Below are 20,944 nucleotides of genomic sequence, written 5' to 3'. Positions count from 1 at the left end.
ATGATTTCAACCATTGCTTGGGTCCCTAAAGGGGCTTCAAAGTCACAACCTGTTATGGCTGACCTTCCTTTAAAGTAGGAAATTGAGGAATTTATTAACGGGTACTTCTCTGTTTGGAAATTTATGTTATTTAGAAGTTGTTTCTATTGTGTGTGTATTCCTGTACTGTGATAAAGCATCTTGCATGATATCCTTGACTTCCAAGTCTTCAGTGAACAATTATTGATTATCCTTCCCCTTGATTAGATTATTCTGTTATAATAGAATCTTTTTGTTTGTGCATTATTTAATTTGTATAGGAAGCATGTATAGAGTTATAAATACTTGAGTTGTGTATCACTTAATTAATAGATTTAAAGCAATACAAAGAGCTTATTTCATTTTGTTGTTCTGTTTTATTAGTAAGACTTCAATACACAGAGTTTATATAAAGTGAAACTTTATTCATTTGTTTAAAATTAGATTGACTAAAATGATTTTACCAAAAGAAAACATTTCTAAAAAATGATATTAACTTTACTTGTTGGACTAAATGTACATGTTCTTGTGAATAAGTAAATAAGTGAATAAGTGTGATATGATGAGCTGGGATCCTTTTAAATTCAATTAAGTTAATAAAGTGTTGAAATAGTAAAGTGCTTCCAAGTGGAAAGAGATTGATAGATAGTGCATAATAGATTTAGTTTCTCTCTTTCATCCATTTATGTAATGAACTCCCTTAGTTAATTGAGAGAATTAGTTGAAGAGAGAGAAAAGAGAGGGGATGGAGCCTATTCTCTATCTCTTGCCTCTTTCCAACCATCCATTTCCTCTTATTCCTTCTCTATGCCTTTCTTCATTTGGGAGACTCTTTCCTACTTACTTAGGGGATCAAAATCCATTATAGCAAAGTGCATTTCTTTTACCAAGATTAGGGGAAAAAATTCAATAGCCATTAAGATGTTTTTTTTTTTATAGCAAAGATTCCATTAGGTTGCTTGAATCTTAGTAGCTTGGAAGGTGCAAGGCTCATAAATTGGTTTGGCTTGTACATGTAGTCATACATAGCATTTTAGATATGGTGTATAGCTCTCGATATGCATATAGATTATATGAACTAAAGTTTAGAAAGCACATATTTTGTTGGCTTTGTTTCATATACAAGTTGTGTCTTTGCATTTTGTTTGATGAAGTTAATTATCACATATAAGCTATAAATACTTGAGATCCTTTTGATTTATATAGTGGAGGCGGTGAGAATAAATAAAATGATGAAGATATGGATGTTGATGCTAACAAACAAGATGGTAAAGTTTCTTAAGCATTGTCTATAGCTGATGCAGTTGGAAAGACATTAGGAGAAAAATGTGCCAATATAACCCTTGGCTTAGAGGAGCTTGACATGGACAATTATGATGAAGAGGATGAAGGTATGCCGTACTGATTTTGTTCAGTTAATGCAGAGCTGATATTAGATGATCTTTTGTTTGTTCATTTGTTTTCTCTTTTGTGTTTGTTCTTTTTTTGTGTCATATTGAATGTTATAATATTTTTGATTCATAGTATACCTAATATTCCCTAAATGAGTTGTATATTCTTTTGAATATAGGAGTTAAGCTACTTGCTTCAGGGATAGGTGATCTTTATTTTCCAAGTAACAATCTGGATCCATATCTTAATCATGAAAATGTAAGTTAAAAATCATGTGCACATTGCTTTCTAGATGTCATGCCTTATCTTTTGTTGATACTTAAATATCATTTCCCTTTATGTAATTCAGGATGATGAATCTGAAGAATTTGAAGACATGACAATTCACCCAACGGATTCAGTAGTTGTTTGTTTATGTATAAAGAAACATGATTGTCATCTTGAGGTGAGAAAAATGCTAGCCACAAAATAATCTTTTCTTCCTTCCCCCATCTCCAATTTTCCTTATCAAATGGTATTGATAAATGGATCACTGAAGAGTCATTTATATCTTCTATGACAAGTTTTGATACTCAAGGACTCAAATTCCAATGAGATAAACTAGTATATTCACTATGACATCATGATTACAGCTTGTCCACTGGGCATGGCTTGGTGAGATTCCCCCCTTAAAAGGGCAGAAAGAGGTGAGACCTATTGACCTTCTCATTGACACTTAAGGCTCACATATTATTGTTTATCTAAAATGTTTATGCAGTGAAAATGGGCTTTCTTGACAACAATATAATGATAAACACTCTTGGAAAACTCTTATTTAGAACATGATGTAGTTCTTCATTAGAAGTTTCATCCTTCTAGAGTTCTTTAGGAGGAAATTACTTTTACGGCTTTCTTGATGATTTTAGTATGGATTCTTCAGGATGGTGTTCTTTATAGATATACAAAGAAATTTCAAGTCTATTTTGAGTTAGAGTCTGGCAATTTCTCTTGTTTATTTTCATTTGACTGAGGAAGATCTCTTTTCCCCTACTTTTGTTCTTTTTTCTCATGATTAAAAATTATTTTTCTATTAAAAAATATTTATTGTTGCTTGTAATTACTTTAATATGCTCTTTTGTTTTAAATCACAACTACAATTGTGGTTGTATTTTGCAATTGCAATGATCACAAAAATACAAGACTGATATAGGTAGTAGTTGTAGTACAGTGGTAATATTATGGCTGAAATTGTAGTTACAGCTCACTAATTCTTATTGATACTTAAGGCTTGCATATTATTGTTTATCAAAAATATTTGTGCAGTGAAAATGGGCTTTCTTGACAAGAATATAATGATAAACACTCTTGGAAAACTCTTATTTAGAACATGATGTAGTTCTTCATTAGAAGTTTTATCTTTCTAGAGCTCTTTAGGATGAAATTACTTTTACAGCTTTCTTGATGATTTTAGTATGGATTATTCAGGACGGTGTTCTTCATAGATATATAAAGAAATTTCAAGTCTATTTTGAGTTGGAGTCCTGGCAATTTCTCTTGTTTCTTTTCATTTGACTGAGGAAGATCTCTCTTCCCCTGCTTTTGTTTTTTTTTCTCATGATTAAAAATTATTTTTCTATCAAAAAATATTTATTGTTGCTTGTAATTATTTTAATATACTCTTTTATTTTAAATCACAACTACAATTGTCATTATATTTTGCAATTGCAATGATCACAAAAATACAGGACTGATCTAGGCAGTAATTATAGCACAGTGGTAATACAATTGCAGCTCACTAATTCTCATTGATACTTAAGGCTCACATATTATTGTTTACCAAAAACATTTATCCAGTGAAAATGGACTTTCATGACAAGAATATAATGATAAACACTCTTGAAAAACTCTTATTTAGAACATGATGTAGTTCTTGATTAGAAGTTTCATCTTTCTAGAGTTCTTTAGGAGGAAATTACTTTTATAACTTTCTTGATGATTTTAGTATGGATTCTTTAGGAAGGTGATCTTCACAGAGATACAAAGAAATTGCAAGTCTATTTTGAGTTGGAGTCCTAAAAATTTCTCTTGCTTCTTTTCTTTTGACTAAGAAAGATCTCTTTTCCTTCGCTTTTGTTCTTTTTTCTCATGATTAAAAATTATTTTTTTGTCAAAAAAAACATTTATTGTTGCTTGTGATTACTTCAATATGCTCTTTTGTTTTAAATCACAACTACAATTGCAGTTGCATTTTACAGTTGCAATGATTACAAAAATACAGGACTGATATAGGCTGTAATTGTAGCACAGTGGTAATATTGTGGCTGCAATTGTAGTTGCAGCTCACTAATTCTCATTGATACTTAAGGCTCACATATTATTGTTTACCAAAAACATTTATCCAGTGAAAATGGGCTTTCATGATAAGAATATAATGATAAACACTCTTGAAAAGCTCTTATTTAGAACATGATGTAGTTCTTGATTAGAAGTTTCATCTTTCTAGAGTTTGTTGGGAGGAAATTACTTTTACGGCTTTCTTGATGATTTTGGTATGGATTCTTCAGGACGGTGTTCTTCATAGATATACAAAGAAATTGCAAGTCTATTTTGAGTTGGAGTCCTGGCAATTTCTCTTGTTTCTTTTCATTTGACTGAGGAAGATCTCTTTTCACCTGCTTTTGTTCTTTTTTCTCATGATTAAAAATTATTTTTCTATCAAAAAATATTTATTGTTGCTTGTAATTACTTTAATATGCTCTTTTATTTTATATGACAACTACACTTGTGGTTGTATTTTGCAATTGCAATGATCACAAAAATACAGGATTGATATAGGTAGTAGTTGTAGCACAATGGTAATATACAATTGCAGCTCACTAATTCTCATTGATACTTAAGGCTCGCATATTATTGTTTATTAAAAACATTTGTGCAGTGAAAATGGGCTTTCTTGACAAGAATATAATGATAAACACTCTTGGAAAACTCTTATTTAGAACATGATGTAGTTCTTCATTAGAAGTTTCATCTTTCTAGAGTTCTTTAGGAGGAAATTACTTTTATGACTTTCTTGATGATTTTAGTATGGATTCTTTAGGACGGTGTTCTTCACAGATATATAAAGAAATTGCAAGTCTATTTTGAGTTGGAGTCCTGGAAATTTCTCTTGTTTCTTTTCATTTGACTGAGGAAGATCTCTTTTCCCTTGCTTTTGTTCTTTTTTCTCATGATTAAAAATTATTTTTCTGTCCAAAAAAACATTTATTGTTGCTTGTAATTACTTTAATATACTCTTTTGTTTTAAATCACCACTACAATTGTGGTTGCATTTTGCAATTGCAATAATCACAAAAATATAAGACTGATATGGGTTATAGTTGTAGCATAGTCTTAATATTGTTGTTGCAATTGTAGTTGCAGCTCACTAATTCTCTTTTCGGTAGGTCAATTTGACATCTTAAAAATTATATCCCTACCCATTCCTTTCCTTTCCTCATTAAAAAATACATACAAAATCAAAGTGCTTTCTCGTTCTCACTCCACACATTTATGAATCATTCATTACCCCTTCCCAAATATAATCTCTGGACCTGTGGGGAAACAAACATTCTATAATCATGCTTTTTGTAAGCGATAACCATTACTTTAGTATGCTGTACAATTAAGGAATTAAAGAAAAAAATTCAACTATCAGTTCCATTCTACAAGTAATTTAATAGGTTAATATGTGCTTTTAATCAAAACTAGTGTAGACATTTAAACAATTTTTTAGTAGTTTAGTAATCGTTGATTGTTGGAATTACCTGAAATCACCATTACAAGTAGCTTGCCATGCTCAAAAGTTAATTCGATATCATCTTTATGATTTTACTCTTAACTAATTCTCTTATTTGTAACTACAATGTGTTAACAGGGAACTTCATAGTTGTTGGTTTTGAGCATGAACCTTCTATTGAGATCTAGAACCTTGATATTGTGTGTGGATTGCATATATGAAATTACTATTGTCTACTAAACATGCTAAAACTTATAGGTTTTTTTGCAGAGTCCCATTTAATTTTCTGCTATTCTCAAGTTGATGAAGTAAAGCCGTGTATGATTTTAAGAGGCCTTGCCAACAAAAAGAAAAAGGGGAAGGTTTGTTTCAAATTTATGATAATTGTAGATTTTCAATTCCTATAAAATTCTATTCTCCTTCATAAATGTCCAAAATGCAACATAGCAAATTTTAATATCAAGAAAAGGCTATAAGTGATCATTTTCCAAGTATGGAAATCATGTAGTGATAAATAGTTTAAAAGTACATGTTCAGATGATTGAATCTTTAAATCTTCCTTTGCTTGATTGCATGGACTTGTTGAAATCAAGATTTTGACATGAAACCACTTGATTAGCTCATATACATTTGTTACTTTTGAACTTTCATCAAATGAACCTTTGGCTAATGTTTATTATGAGATGCAAATGAAAATATAGATGTCATATGCATGTGAGGCTCTATGTTGTAAATGTAGACATCATTGAGATAGTCTTGCATTTTGATAAATGCTGTTTTGTTTTTGTTTGGATATTATACTTCACCCAATTAGAGTTAAAAATGTTAGAAACTAATGAAATGAGTTCTTGAGTATGGATAAAGATCTGACTAACTTTCTTTGATCCTTTTCAATGTAAATTATTGCTTGGCAATTTAGTTTTTTCAACATCAAATTTTATTTATCTAAGTGATCATATTTCTCTGATTTAGTTAAAATTTTTCATTTTGGTTGCAGAAATTGATTAAGTACAAGGATGGAAGTCACACTGATTTAGTGCTTTCTCTTGCTTGGAACAAGTATTGATTCATTAAATTTAAATTTAAATTCTGCCGTTGTTGCTTCTTTTGTATGCCTTCTTTAAGAAGATATTTTTTTGCCCCTCACTAGGATCCCTCCTCTTTACCATATTCCCAAAAACAATGATACAAGAATATACTTGCAAGTGTTAGTGCTGACAAGTAAGTGAAGATTTGGGACGTGGCTACTGGGAAGTGTGAAATTACAATGGAGCATCACTCAAATAAGGCAAGAACTAGAACTAAGCTTAAGTAGACCTGGTTTATTCTCTTAGCTTATTTTTTTAGTTATTTTGAAGAGTTTCCCCCCTTCTTTGTTAGCATATTTTGAATAGTTATATATGTAGAATATTTATTAGTTTGTGGTTATATTTACCTCACAAGCTTCTCACAAGTTTCACACAAGTCCACTATCATCATCTGAAGTGTTACACAATATCCTTCATATTTATATGTTTTCTTAAATATGAAAATGTCAATATGACTAATAGTTTTATAGAACTTTTTGGTCTGTTGTGGTCAAGTTCTACATTATTAAGTAGATAACTTGTATAGATATCCTGATGCCTTTCAAATTTACTCTAGTTGAACTATCTTGTTAGGTTCAAGTAATTGCATGGAATCATTATGCACCACAAGTTCTTCTTAGTAGGTTTTTTGATCAAACAGTGGTCATGGTAATGTTCTAATATCTCAAGTTACTTCTATTTTGTCTTCTAATGATAAAATGAAAATTTATTATGTCATGGTATAATTTATTTATGTTTGTCTTATCTTCTAAGAGCCCATCTTATCATCCTTTCTTGTCTATTAATTGATTTGCATAGGAGAAACTGTAATGAGGAATTTGAATGTTTGGCTTTCTATTTCCTTTTGAAATTGGAACTCTTGATTCCTTGGTTTGAAAATTGAAGGACTATTCAAAATTTAAAGTTCAAGCTCAAGAACTTTATTATTTTATGCAGCATTGTATCATGCAATTAATTCACCATAGTTGTCTATCTCATATTTCATTTTCTATTTCAATTATATCCTTGAATAAACAAAATGATTTCTCAATTATGTCAGTAAGTGAAACAAAAACATGATTTTCTTTACTGTTATATATATTTATCCATTTTTTATCCCTATAAACTTTGAACTTGCTAATGCTATTACACTTAGCCAAAAGGACATAAGGATGCCATCACATTCTGGCTTCAAGTGGTCAGTTTCAGCTGATGTAGAGAGCTTGGCTTGGGATCCACATGTTGAGCACTCATTTGTGGTTTGTTACTTATTTGTAGTTCCTCCTCCTATTATTATTAGTATTGTATATATTTTAATCGCTACAGATTTCATGTAGTTCTTATTTGACTATTTTCCATAGGTAATCTTGACTTGAAGTTTTACTTTAGGTATGTCTTAAAGACGACATTGTCATGGGTATTGATTTTCATGCCATCCAATCCAATTCAACATCTCAATCAACTATTTTTAATCTTCATGCTTATGATAAAGCTGTTACCTTAGTGTCCTACAATCTATCAGCAGCTAAAGCACATATCTCTTAACTTTTTTTTTTGTCATAATTCCAAGTTCTTGAGTTTATTGTAACTATGCCCTCTTGACATGACCTCTTGCAGCTTCTTGCAACTGCATCCATGGATGAGACGGTAATTATAAAGTCATTTTGTTATTATCTTGCATATGTACTCCCTCTATTCAGTATCATATGACACTTTTTTCTAAAAATGTCATTTTAAAAATATAAGGCATTTTGAGTCTTTGAAGTGTAATTAATTAATAAGGTTAAATAATGCTTTTCTAGAAATGCCCTCTAATTAAATAAGATTTTTTAATTGAAAAACTTTATTAAATAAGGGTAAATATTGAAAGAATGTGTAATTTTTAAGTTCCACTAATTAACTTATTGGGAGTGCAAATTAGTTAAAATGTGTTATAATTCTGTACAGAGGGAATATCTTATATAGTGGAAATTTATATAAGAAGGGTAAATATTAAAAAACTTTATTAAATAAGGGTAAATATTTGTTGCCACTAATTGAAAAACTTTATTAAATAAGGGTAAATATTGAAAGAATGTGTAATTTTTAAGTGCCACTAATTAACTTATTAGGAGTGCAAATTAGTTAAAATGTCTTATAATTCTGTATAGAGGGAATATCTTATGGAATGGAAATTTATATAAGTGACGCTCATTTTATTTTGTAGGTAAAAGTTTGGGATCTATCAAACCAACAACCATCTCATGTAACATCCTATAATCCTAAGATAGTAAGTTACTTGGTTTTTTTTCCCTCTCCATTTTATTGTCCCTGAATGCCTTATCTTTTTGAAGTTAAGTCCAATAACTTAAACCGAGATTCAAATTCAAATTCAAATTCAAATTGTTATGTTATGTGCTAAGTGTGAGATGCATATTAAACAGGATATGGATGCATCATCATCATCATCATCATCATCATCATCATCATCATCATCATCATCATTATTTCTTTTTTTTTTATGATAGGATGCATTATTTATTTAAAGTCAATTACTATAGCATGTTTGGATACTTTTTTTTTTAAAAAAAGTCAATTTAATGTGCTGAAATTTATTTTGATGATATAATTCAAAAGGAAGTTTAGATATACAATAATTGGAAAGCACATGAACTTTTGATATCTTTATGGAAAATTATTAAATTTTAAATTAAAATTTTAAAAATAGAGTTCACATTTAATTAAGAAGCATTATTTGTAAATTATAAAAATCTGAAATAAACTGACAAATAAGCACAAAAAGCCATAATTAAGAAGTTTGTAAATTTTAAAAATCTGAAATTAACTGAGAAATAAGCACAAAAACCCAAAAGCCAAAAAAAAAAAACAGCTTATACTAACCTTAAATTTGAACTAAGCCATTTTCCTGCTAGTTTCATCCAAATTTGTAGCCAATCTAGCTTTTGAGAATGGGGACCCAAACTTCAGTTTGGGACTAAACCCTTAATTAATAATGTTGCTTTATTGTCAAACTTCAGTTTGTTGCTTCAGTGTACCAAAAAAAAAAAAGTGGTTTCATAACTTTTTTTCATTTGTTGTTGTTAGGGACTTGTCTTCACTATTTCTTTCTCAAAGGATGATCTTTTCTTGTTGGCAATAGGAGGCTACAAGGGAAAATTGAAAGTGAGTGTAAAATCTTTTTGTTGTGTTTTATTTTCTAGATGATCATTCATTAATGATAATAACTTTATTTAATACCTGAAAATTTGCAGGTCTAGAACACCTTTTGTGATGCTGGCGTCTGTCGAATGATGAAAGGAAATAAATAATGGGATGTTCGAAAGGGTATTAACTAATACTTTAGGATTTTTTTAGAATTCTAGTAGTTTATTTATCATGGCTGTATTTTGTTTATTTGTTATGATTTCTTTTACTTGAACTTTATGTAATCTTATTTATGATCGAGTTATTATTTTAATAATTATAATTAATGCTCTATGAATAGAATGATTGTCATGCTCCATAATTATACTTGAAATTCAAGTTTCATTGTTGATAATATTTTTTGTGCAAGCTTTTGTACTTCCTATGACACTTCCATGACAGTAGAAATTGCATTTTCTACAGCTAAAAGCTCTTAACAGGTATATAACAATTTTGAAATTATGCTAAATTACGTTCAACCGAATTCAAAAATTTTCATTAAAAAAATCACAAAATTAACTTCATTGATTAGATATAGGGCAACTTTTGACCCTTGATTCCCTCCTCTCAATATTTAAATTATGCCAAATTTAAATTTTACTTGTATCAATCATATTGATTTTTGTGCACAAAAATAGATCATTTTGATTTGATTGAAATAAGTTGAACAGAAGTCTCATACAAATTTGTTAATAAATAAAAAACTGAATAATATTATTACATAGGAGGAAGGTCAGGGAAGGAAAAATATGAGAAATTAATTCAGAATTTGATTTTTTTTAAATAGAAATCTGTTATGCTACCTATTAACCAACTTCATTTTCTTTTACCTTTTTTCTTCTTCTTCTTTTTTAATCCTTTTCATAGGCAAAAATTGTTGGACTCTTGGGCTGTTTTTATCGAAAAATGTATGACTCAAACTCTAGTAGGTTGAGCTGGTAATTTAGGCCAACGTGAATAAATTTGAAAAAAAATTTAGAATCAAATTTGATAAAATATTTTTTTTAATTTTTGGACTGGCTGGAGTAGGCCCAACAAATTTTGGGCTAGACTTGAATACCTAAATGATTTTTTTAAATATATAATATATTAAATGTTAACTAATATTTTAAAATTTAATTATTGTATACTAAACCATATATTTAAGTATATTATTATAGATATTTTCTGAACAACTTAAAAATGTTCATGTTCTTATACTTTTATTATTTTTAATATATAAAATATCTCAAACAAATATTAAAAATATATGTAAGTATTGTTTTTAAACTTCAATACCTAAATATTTTTTTAATTGAGTCTTCTATATTTTTTAATTAGGATTTTTTTATAAGTTTTATCTTATTCAAGCTAGCCTACTAGCATAAATTACTGATTCTAAGCTATAATTGAATAGTTTCATATATGCACGTGCGTGCATGCTTAAAAATTAAAGAAAAGACTAAAAAATTGTAGAAAATAATTTAAAAATTATAAATAAGGAACAAAAAAATTATAGAAATGACACAAGAAATTATATAAAATGATCAATAAACTTTTTAGGTCATTTTATGTAATCTTTGGGTCTTTGTAATTTTTAAATTCTTTCTTTCTTTTTGGGTAATTTTGTGGTCTTTTTCCTCCTAAAGATGAAAGTTACCATAAGAAGGTTAGTATAATTCTAAATTAAACAAAAAGGAGAGTGTAATGAATACATTTTTCCAACAATCTATATGCTTAATGCTCAACATGACAGTTAAGAATGTATTTACAAGCACCAGCTCTTGAAGCTCGAAAAACTTGATACTAAATTTGCAATGACTTCCATCATTAGCCCAACTTAAACTTAATTAAATAAACCAACCAATACAACTAAGGTTCAATCTTGGTTAAGGATAACCTCAATATTTAACTTTAAAAGCACTTTGAATAATGAGATCCCAAAAACATTTACAGTGAGAATTGCAAGTTAAGACCTTTGCAAATACTTGAAAATCAGAGTAGAAAAGGTTGCAAAAACATGGGAAAAGAGTTAACAGCTTAAAACAAGTTAAATAGGGACAAAATGGACTTTTCAATGTTCTGGGCACATCCACCATAGCTATCATCACAGCCTATGGCACAAAAGCCATAACTCAATCCATTACAACCAAGCCTACACGAATATTAGCCACCACTAGCACTCTATTATGTCATCCAACGTAGCCAATGAAAGCTTTTATTGGGCCAATAGGCTGTAGCAGAACAAAAAGACAACACTAACAAATCTAACTTTCCAAGCACCTAATTAACTACTCAAATCTCTAATTAAGGTGATTCAAACGTCCACACATGGATACTTAAATGATTTATGCAATGGCCTTGGTTTTATTTCATTCCAATACTAGATGAGGATCCTTGAACACTTAGTGCCAAAGTAAACACTCATGTTTAAAGCACTAAAATTATGTGTCTCTCCTCATAAGCCACTAGCATTCACGTTCAACAAGCACTGGACAAATTCATGCATAACATATCATATATTATCATAAATGAAATAGTAAATTCATCAATCATTAAGACACATTTGTATGGGAGGCCTTCCACCAAAAATAGCAACAAAAAGCCTAAGTCAAACAAATAAGGCTACATGTAAATGACCAATAATCCCCACAACAATTAAATCTTAGAGTTGGCAAAATATATGTTTCATTACAACAAAAGGCGACTAGAGACATTACAACACTAATCTCTAGTGTTTAGCCTCCCTTTTGCCCTTCGTTTTGTCTTCTCTTGGAGTATATAAACAAATAGGAGTGAGGTTATACAATATCAATAACTAAGCAATTTAATTACATCATATTGAAGTATGGCATTAACTACAAGCAAAGCAAAATATTATGAAAGGCAATTCACATGTTAACATCAATGCATCACTAAACCATAATTCACATGATCTATACAGCCATTTTATCCCTCTCCTTATATTATCTGATGAAATTCATATACTAATAATTCATATAGATCTAACTCATGTGATTAGGCTAGCTTTGCTCTCCAATTATGAGGGGTCACTCAGCTAAAGATTTCCATACTTATTGTTAGACCATGTATTTCCCTTTCTCAAATTAGGGGTGTAAAGTTTCAACTCAAATCAAACTTTATCATTCCAAATCACACAATTAATAAATCAAAATTAGAGTAATAGTCCTTTTATTTATTTTCAAATCATGGGATCTTGACTTCTTAAAATATATATTCAAATAAGAGGGCTAGCAGAAGCGTAAATGTAGTCAAAGGACTCAAAAAGACACAACTTCTCAACTTTAAAAAAAGGGCCATGCGTCATGGCATGTGGTATAGAGCAATGAGCTCTATTTTTGTCCACATCATGTGTCGTGGCAGGCACATCGTGCACCACAATGCATATGACAGTTATTGCACCCAAAAAAATGCAATGCGGACGGCGCGCAAGCGGAGGTCTCGGCCTTCGTGGCAGGAACGGGATCGAATGAGGAGTCGCCACCAAGATTTTAAGGTAAATCTCGGGAAACCATTTAAAAGGAGGATAAGGGTGATCTATGAAATTAGAGAATAGGTTTGGGAGTTGGTTAAGTGTGGGGAAGGTGTTAGGCACCCTACAACACCCGTTTGTCAGAACGGTTACCTGAAGTTTGTTGTGCTCTATTAATATAGTTTTATAATTATTTTAATTACCATTTTATATTCATGTGTTTGATAAAAATGATAAGAATTAGGTGAGAAATATTTATTTATTTAGGGAAGATGGACTTGACTCAAAATTTGACTTTGAGGCCTACGTACCCTGTGATGGAGATCAAAGTCCACGTAGTTCGGGCTTAAAAGTTTGTTGGTGAAAATATTTTTGAAGAGAAATTAATTAGAAATAACTCACCATTTTGCAAATAAAACAATTTCTAAAATTTTGATATGCGTGTTTTAAATTGCAAGAAGTAATTTAATTTTAATTATTTTCTCAATTTTTGGATTTCAAATTAAAGAAAAGAAAAGGGTTTAAAATTATTATTATTATTTTTATATTTTATGATTGAGGATTTAATTGCAGTACGTATAAAACTTTATTGGTTCATATGGTAATGCAATTATTCTAAGTATCTGTAAAGATTCTGAAACCTCACACGATAAAAGAATTTAGCAATTTAATTTATTTATTTTTAAGTATTAATAATAGTTTGCTTAAGTATGTATATATGTTTTTAAAGAATTTTAATCATCATACCTGTATAGCCTTATTGGCTTATACAGTAATATGATTTATCCTAAATATCTGCAGAGATTTTAAAATCTCACACGATAAAGGAATTAAATTTAATTAATTGATTTAATTAATTATATAATATATATGTATATATATTTTAAAAACTAAATCGTTATATCTGCAGAGTCTTATTGACTCATACAATAATACGATGATCTTAGAAGTCTATGGAGATTCAAAAATCTCACATGACTAAAAGATATAATCGATAAATATGGTTACAATTTAAATACATTAATTTGGTTAATTAAGTTTCTTAAATTGTATATTATATGATTATTTACAAAAATCATTTATTTATTATAAAAATTGATAATCACTATATCTGCGAGGACTTATTATCCCACATAATAAGGTGATTAATTTAAGTCTCTATGAAGATTCTTGAAATCTCACATGAGACTTAAATATTTATTATAAAGAGAGAATTAATTTTAATAATGGGCTTTTGAAACCCATATAAATACCTATAAAATTGATCTTTATACCTGCGAAATCTTATTGATTTACACGATATGAAATCATTCTAAATATCTACGGAGATTCTTAAAATCTCACACGACAACTAGATAACCAAAATATTTGTATTTGCAATCGGTACATAATATTATGGTTGGCTAAACAATTTATGTGATAAAGGCAATGGAAAGAATAAATTAATTTGATAATTCGTTATTCTTTCGACTTGAGGATATATTCTAAAAAATTAGATTTGGCATAAACTTTTAGTAAGATCATAACCACGATAGATACGGCTCCAAACCCCAATCAACCTCACAAATTATCAATATTTTCACAAGCTCTCCTTTTTTTATTTTTTTGTCAAACAACCTCTCATGTATGTTCTAAATTCTACATAAAAAAATATTTAATTCTTAAATTTATAAATGCCTAAACATACACCAAGAGTAGCGCCTAAACATATCTGGATTAGTTCACACCCTTAACATCTATCAATAAATATATGTTCATCAATGAATCCAAATTAAGGGAGATGACATGATTTAAATATTACCTAATTTAATTACCATTGACTACATCCTCGAGTTGCAGCAACCTATGGTTCCAGTATGGTTAAGATTAGCCCTTACCCAAGGAAGCATCCTTACACTGACTAGAGTTAGGATGGCAGTGGCAACAGTGGCTACAACAACTGCCTTGGCTCCTGCTATCACACCCTCATGAGAACAGTGCTTTGCCATGGCCAACTCTTGATCAAATGAAGCCATGCTTGTCCTCTCAAAAGGAAAATTTGCAGACATGTTTCCGTTTGACATCACAGTCGGTGTTAGCCCACTACTCAAATCAGCTCCTAAAGCCGCTCATCCAGTACCATCTTGTGCCACTGGGAAGCACGTCTTCTTCCTTCTCTCTTTAAAAAAATGTAGGTCCTTTCTCTTTTTTTAGCCAACTTCTACGTTCGGCCTCTATTCTCTCTTCTTTGTCTTTTCATAAATCTCCCCCTCTGATTTCGGTTTCCTCTTTCTCTCTATCTCTATTTTCACATTCAGTCTTTACTCTTCTCTTCTTGTTCTGCTTCTTTCTCTTAATCTATATCTTTCTGTGTTTTTTCGTCCTGTCTTTCTCTCTTTCTCGTCTCAGTCTTGATCTTTTCTTCCTCCTCTCAGTCTCTATTTTTTTGGTCCAGCCTATTTTTTTTCTTCAGTTCTTCTTTGTTCTGCCGTCTTTGATTTCTCCTCTTCTCTCCTTTTCTACTGTCATCTCATCTGTACGTCTCCAGCTCTTTTTTTCAGTCTCCCTCCCGTTTCTCGTCTCTTTGTGCTCTAGTTTTTTTTCCCTCTCTTTTGCATTTTTTCTTTGTGCACTGTTTTTTGTTTCCTCTCTCATTCTCAATTTCTCTCTCTTAATTTTCAACTCTATTTCTCGTGCTTTCTCACTCTTTCATTTCTGTGCTCTTAGTTTTCTTTTTAAAGTAGAAAAGGTTTTTTTTTCAGAGCTTGCGTGTAGCTCTTCAAGCATGTCGCCTTTCTGCTCTATTTTTCTCACTTTTTCTCTACTGTTTCATCTACTTTCTTTGCTGTTTTGTCTATTGTCTTCGTGCACATCTGCCTCTGTTTCTTTTTATTCTGCATTTGCTGTGCTTGCGTCTGCTCTCTGCTCTCTTTTTTTGCTCATACATCTCTAGATCTGTTTCTTTTCTTTTCTTCAACGTGCATACGTCTTCTCCTTTCTGTGTTACATGTGTGTGCCTCTGCAGATTTCTTGTTTCTCTCGTGTGTTGTGTTGGTCCATGTTTCATCCAGCCTTGCATTTTTTATCCACTCTGTAATATGTGCATGAAGGACCCAATGCATTTTAATTTTTAATAACTCTTTTTTTATGTTTATTAATTTCAAAAATTGGGTTAAGGGACTTAAAAAAATTGATTTTGGATTAAGCAAATATTTTTGAAAATATAATCCTAAAAAGAAAATATAATAACTCTTTTAAGAAAATATAATCCTAAAAATCCTAATAGCTCTCTTTTTTTTAATTATGTTTATTAATTTTTTATATTTGCATATATTTTGGTTATTTATTATTATTTAAAAAAATGTCCGAACAAAATACAGTGTTCACAACAGTAATTTCTGTTGTCATATGTTAGCTTGGAAGATGAATTTTTGCCTTGCGCCATTTCCATATTCGATGTCTAATTAGAGTGATTCAAGTGCCCACATGAAGCTTACAACATATACTGGCTATTGAAACAAGTTTGAATTCGATCTAATGGTCTAATCTAAAATTAAACACCCTGGTGCAAAAAGCTACTTTTCTTTCAAAACTTGCACCCTAAACGCTCAATTCTCATTCCTTATCCCATTAGACCACTTTGAGCCTTAAACTAAGTATAAAAAGACCACATACACCTGATTGACAACTCATACGACAAATATCACATCAATTGCCCATTTTGGCTTTTCAAGGCCACATTACACAATTGTGGACTTATATGAGGATACACATATACAACACATATTCACACACACACACACACACAACTATACCTTTTCCACTTTCAACTCTTTGACTCTCACATATGAGGCTCCGCCTCACATATGGTCAGAAATCATATTATACTCGACTCTTCCAAATGGGGCTCCACCTCACCATTTATGTCAAGTTTTAATATGACAACACAATTCACAATCGATACATAATCATCACATCATTCAAATTCAACACATATACACAAGTGGAACAAGTTACACAACATCATATACATATACAAGCAAGATTCACAACACAATTTGGCTACTTTATCATCACAGCTCATTATACATTCATTTGTACAAGTGGTAGTCATACCACTACCAAATGAGGCTATTTTTTCCTTGATTCCTTTCTTGACCTTTTCTTGCTCTCTTTACCTGTGTTCAAAAGTAATAGAGTGAGACACACGTCCCAGTAACTTGAAGGTAACCCCAATTATCAATTAGTAAGTAAAATCATAAACAGTGATAAAGTAGCTTGTGTATGGTAAAAGCAATATTATATGCATATACAAAAATTCATTCTCATTAATCTCGTTATGCTCATGCAATGCATTCTTAGTTCTATCTAGCAGAGTAATCTCTACTCTCAGACAAGGACTTCCAGTCACAAGTAATAGGGCCCACCATACTACTGCTTAGACTAGATAATCCTCTTCACGTAGGGGTGGTCTCCTAGGTCCATCATGGTGAAGTTAAACTTTATGCTTTGGATCATCAAGACTTTCCAGCCTTATATAGAGTAGGATCATGACCCCCTACACTAGTTGAGGGTAACCTCATGCATCATTCTATATCCTATGTCCGTTGTGATAGAGTCAAGCCCTATACTTTGGATCATCAGTATTCTTCTCTTAGGTCTATCCTGGTGGAGTCAAGCTCTATGCTCTGGATTATTAAGACTTCCTCAACCACCTCATGATAGGGTCGCGTCCCCTTACCATAATCCAAAGTATTCTCGTGGATGAGATGTATGTTAATGCTTGTGTTGTTGAGTAGCTTGACATAATCTTGTGGTTACTCATATTGTTATTTTGACCGTGGCTGTTGAGAGGAGATTTTGAGTGAATTACTTGGCTAATTTTTACACCAATTGGTTAATTGAAATAGGGAATTTAATCTAAGACCTAGGAAAGTTAGCTAATTAGGTTAATTGACTTAGGATAATTTTTTTAAGTCATGACAGTTTTAGTCAAGAGGAAAGGAAAGCTTAACTTAGCCTAATTATGAGAAGATAATGACTCCAAATCAACTAATCTCTAGGTTTCCATTATTGTGAAAAGGGAAGTGTATTTCACTCACTTCATTTAGCATTTTAATCATTATGTAATTAGTTTAGATAATTAGGTAACTAAATTCCTACAACTTTAGGTAATTTATTCCACTAGATAACTTTTAATTAAACTTAAAACCATTCCTTGGGAGATGATTTAGGGTTGGCCCTATATTGCATTAGGGTTATCTTTAGTTTAATTTTAAGGATAAGCCACTAATTCCTACCAAATTTTTTTTACCATTTCTGGGGAGTGGTTAAGGTTGTTTAGTGATTAATTTACATTTTTAGTGTTTTTGGAAATTTTTTTGAAAAATTATAAAAATTTGTGTTTTGTGTTTTGTTTAGTGTTTTTGTTTGTTTTGAGTGTTTTTGTTTTGTTTTGGAAAGAGAAAAAAAATTAGTGCAATTTTTGTTGGTTTAGTATAGAGCTAAAAATACTCTGTTTCTAGTGTCTGTCTGAAATTAAAAAATTCACTGGGAACGAGTCTAAGGGAATTTGAACTTGAAATTTATTTTATTGAAATATATATATCTTAGCTTCATTTTAAAATTTATTTGGTAAATTTTAGATGTGGGAAGTGTCCTGTGAAAATTTAAAAAGCTAACAAGGTCCAGGGAGCCTTTACAGAGGACTCCTAAAATCCTGTTTCAACTTTGAGTTAGCATATCTCCTTTTCTGTGCGTCCAAATTGATTGATTCCAGTCTTTCTTATCATTGTATTATATTTTTTTCTTGTGTTTAGGATTTTCTTCAATATTTTCATTTTCCTATTTGAAAGTTTGTTAGAACCTCTAAAGGTCATTTGAACAAAATCCTGTTTCTCCAGAATCGTGGACCAACTTGTGAAAAATTTTGGGAACGATTGGAAAGGATTTGTGATCTGAAATTTTTATATAATTTTCCTATATATATCTCTTGTGTCTCTTATAAAATTTACATGGAAATTTCTCATGTGGATTGGCTGCTAAAAAATCCATAAGTTCACTGTCTCCAGAAAGCCTATTGTGCGAATTTCAAAATTGCCAAAGCTTCTTGATGGAGCATTTCTAACTCTCTTTCTACTTGTTTGGTGTTTTTTTTGTTTTTTTTCATTTTTATTGTTGTTGAGTCTAATAGAAAAAAAATCCTCTTGATTTGTGTTTGCTTGCAATTTCACTCATACACTTGCATAGGATATATCATATCATTTGAGCTTCCTTGGTCATTCCATCATTTTGAGCTTGAATTTGCATCATTACTTGTGGATATAAATTTCATTGCATTTTATGGCTTGGTTTCATGATCATGATTCATTCCATAATTCATTTAACATGCATTCTCATCCATTTTCAGCACCTAACATTAATCATACATCCCATTTCCATAATCAATTTCAACAATATAATTTTGATCATCCACCTCCATATTATGATCATTTCCATCCAAGTTACAATTACAGATTTTTTAATCCCATGAGTTTTAAATCCAATCTAGGAACTCATGTTGAGCATACACCACCTATTGACATTGAGCATCTAGAAAAATTATATGCACAAAGGGGTAAAGTTTATTGTGTGCATTGTGAGGCTACCTCTCAGTTCTATTATGATTTTCCTATTGTAAAAAGATATTGTGAACCACATGGAGTAGCCTAAGCCTCGCAAGAGAGCAATTACATGTTTCAAGTTGAAGATACACAAAAAGTTGCTCATAAGCTATTGAGAACATAAATACACCTCAAGCCACTCAATCTCCAAAAGAGAAGGAATCAATCCAACCCTTACTTTAAGAGGTAATTTCTTCTATTCCTATTGAGGTTGATTCTTCTTCACATTTTACTTTGTCTAATGATGAGCATAATAATTTAAGTGATAATGACATAGATGAAGAAATTATAGTTGAATCACCTTGGATGTTTGAGCATGAATCATATTGTGAAAAAGTATACCCTTAGTAGAAAAACACATTGAGTTCACATGATAATTCTCTTGATTTAAATTAAAATATCATTGAAAGGTTGACTCTTCACTTAACTTGAATAAAGAAAATAAAATGGATGTTAATAGTGGCGATAATGTATCTTGTGTGCTTGAAATTCTAATTCCTTCTTGTGATATTTTTGATAGTGCACATGCACTTGTTTCTTCTAACCATGATATGCTCGAGAAAGGTGGTTTACCTTCTTTTATAGGTGAACAATGCAATGTGCCCAAACCATCTCTTGATTTTAAGGAGGAACTTGCTTAACTTGAAGAGGCTAATGGGCAAGGCTTATAAGAAATTGAGGACAAGTCACAAGAAGGAGAGAATTTGGAGGATTTAAAGTATGAAGAAATTGAAGTCAAAGGAAATGCTCTTGAAAATCTTAATGGTGAAAGCATCAATGGAGCTAATATTAAGGAATTTTCTCTACTCAAGCTTGATGTCCAAGAGGTTTTTAAGCTATTGAAGGAAAGTTCTATCTTATGGTACCCTTAGCTGAGCACCCCATTGGAATGCTTGAAGAGGCTATGGCTCCTACTGAGGATTTGAACAAGGAATTGAAAATAACTCAAGATGACAAGGAGGTTGGAATTCAAGGAATTGATTTTACAAAGCCAAATGGTAATGAGAATAATATTGATTTAATGCTTGATAATTTTGATGATGAGTTGGCTTTGTTTCATAGTACTTGTTCTAATTCCTCATTCACTTGTAATTGTTCACATGATTTTCCATGCTTTATTTGTTTAGAAATTAATTCATTTATTTTTGAAAAGAGTAGCACTCATTTACTTGATGAAATAATTGATGATGCATGTTTGAGTGAAATTAATTATGAATGCACTTCTTTGAAACCCAATATGCTTGAGGAAGGGTTCTTTGTTGATTTTATAGGTTTAAATGATGATATGGCTAAGAACCTACATGTATTTAGAGGATTTATCATTGTAATGAAAGAGAACTTGGCTAATGATGAAGATGATCAACCACATAAAGTTATGGAAGAGACTGAGAGCTTACATGACAAGAAAGAACAATCC

The 20,944-nt window shown here is 30.8% G+C and overlaps 1 pseudogene; it reads left to right on the top strand.

The window, feature by feature from the left end:
* Positions 1-9,488, top strand: LOC129305443 (uncharacterized; annotated as a pseudogene).
* The last annotated feature ends 11,456 nt before the right edge of the window (positions 9,489-20,944 follow it).

This window comes from Prosopis cineraria, unplaced genomic scaffold (genome assembly GCF_029017545.1).
Source record: "Prosopis cineraria cultivar Desert tree isolate PC_DT_omini unplaced genomic scaffold, ASM2901754v1 PC3, whole genome shotgun sequence".
Classification (NCBI taxonomy): domain Eukaryota; kingdom Viridiplantae; phylum Streptophyta; class Magnoliopsida; order Fabales; family Fabaceae; genus Prosopis; species Prosopis cineraria.
The sequence above is the reverse complement of the archived record's forward strand: the minus strand, read 5'-3'. Positions and strand labels throughout refer to the sequence as shown.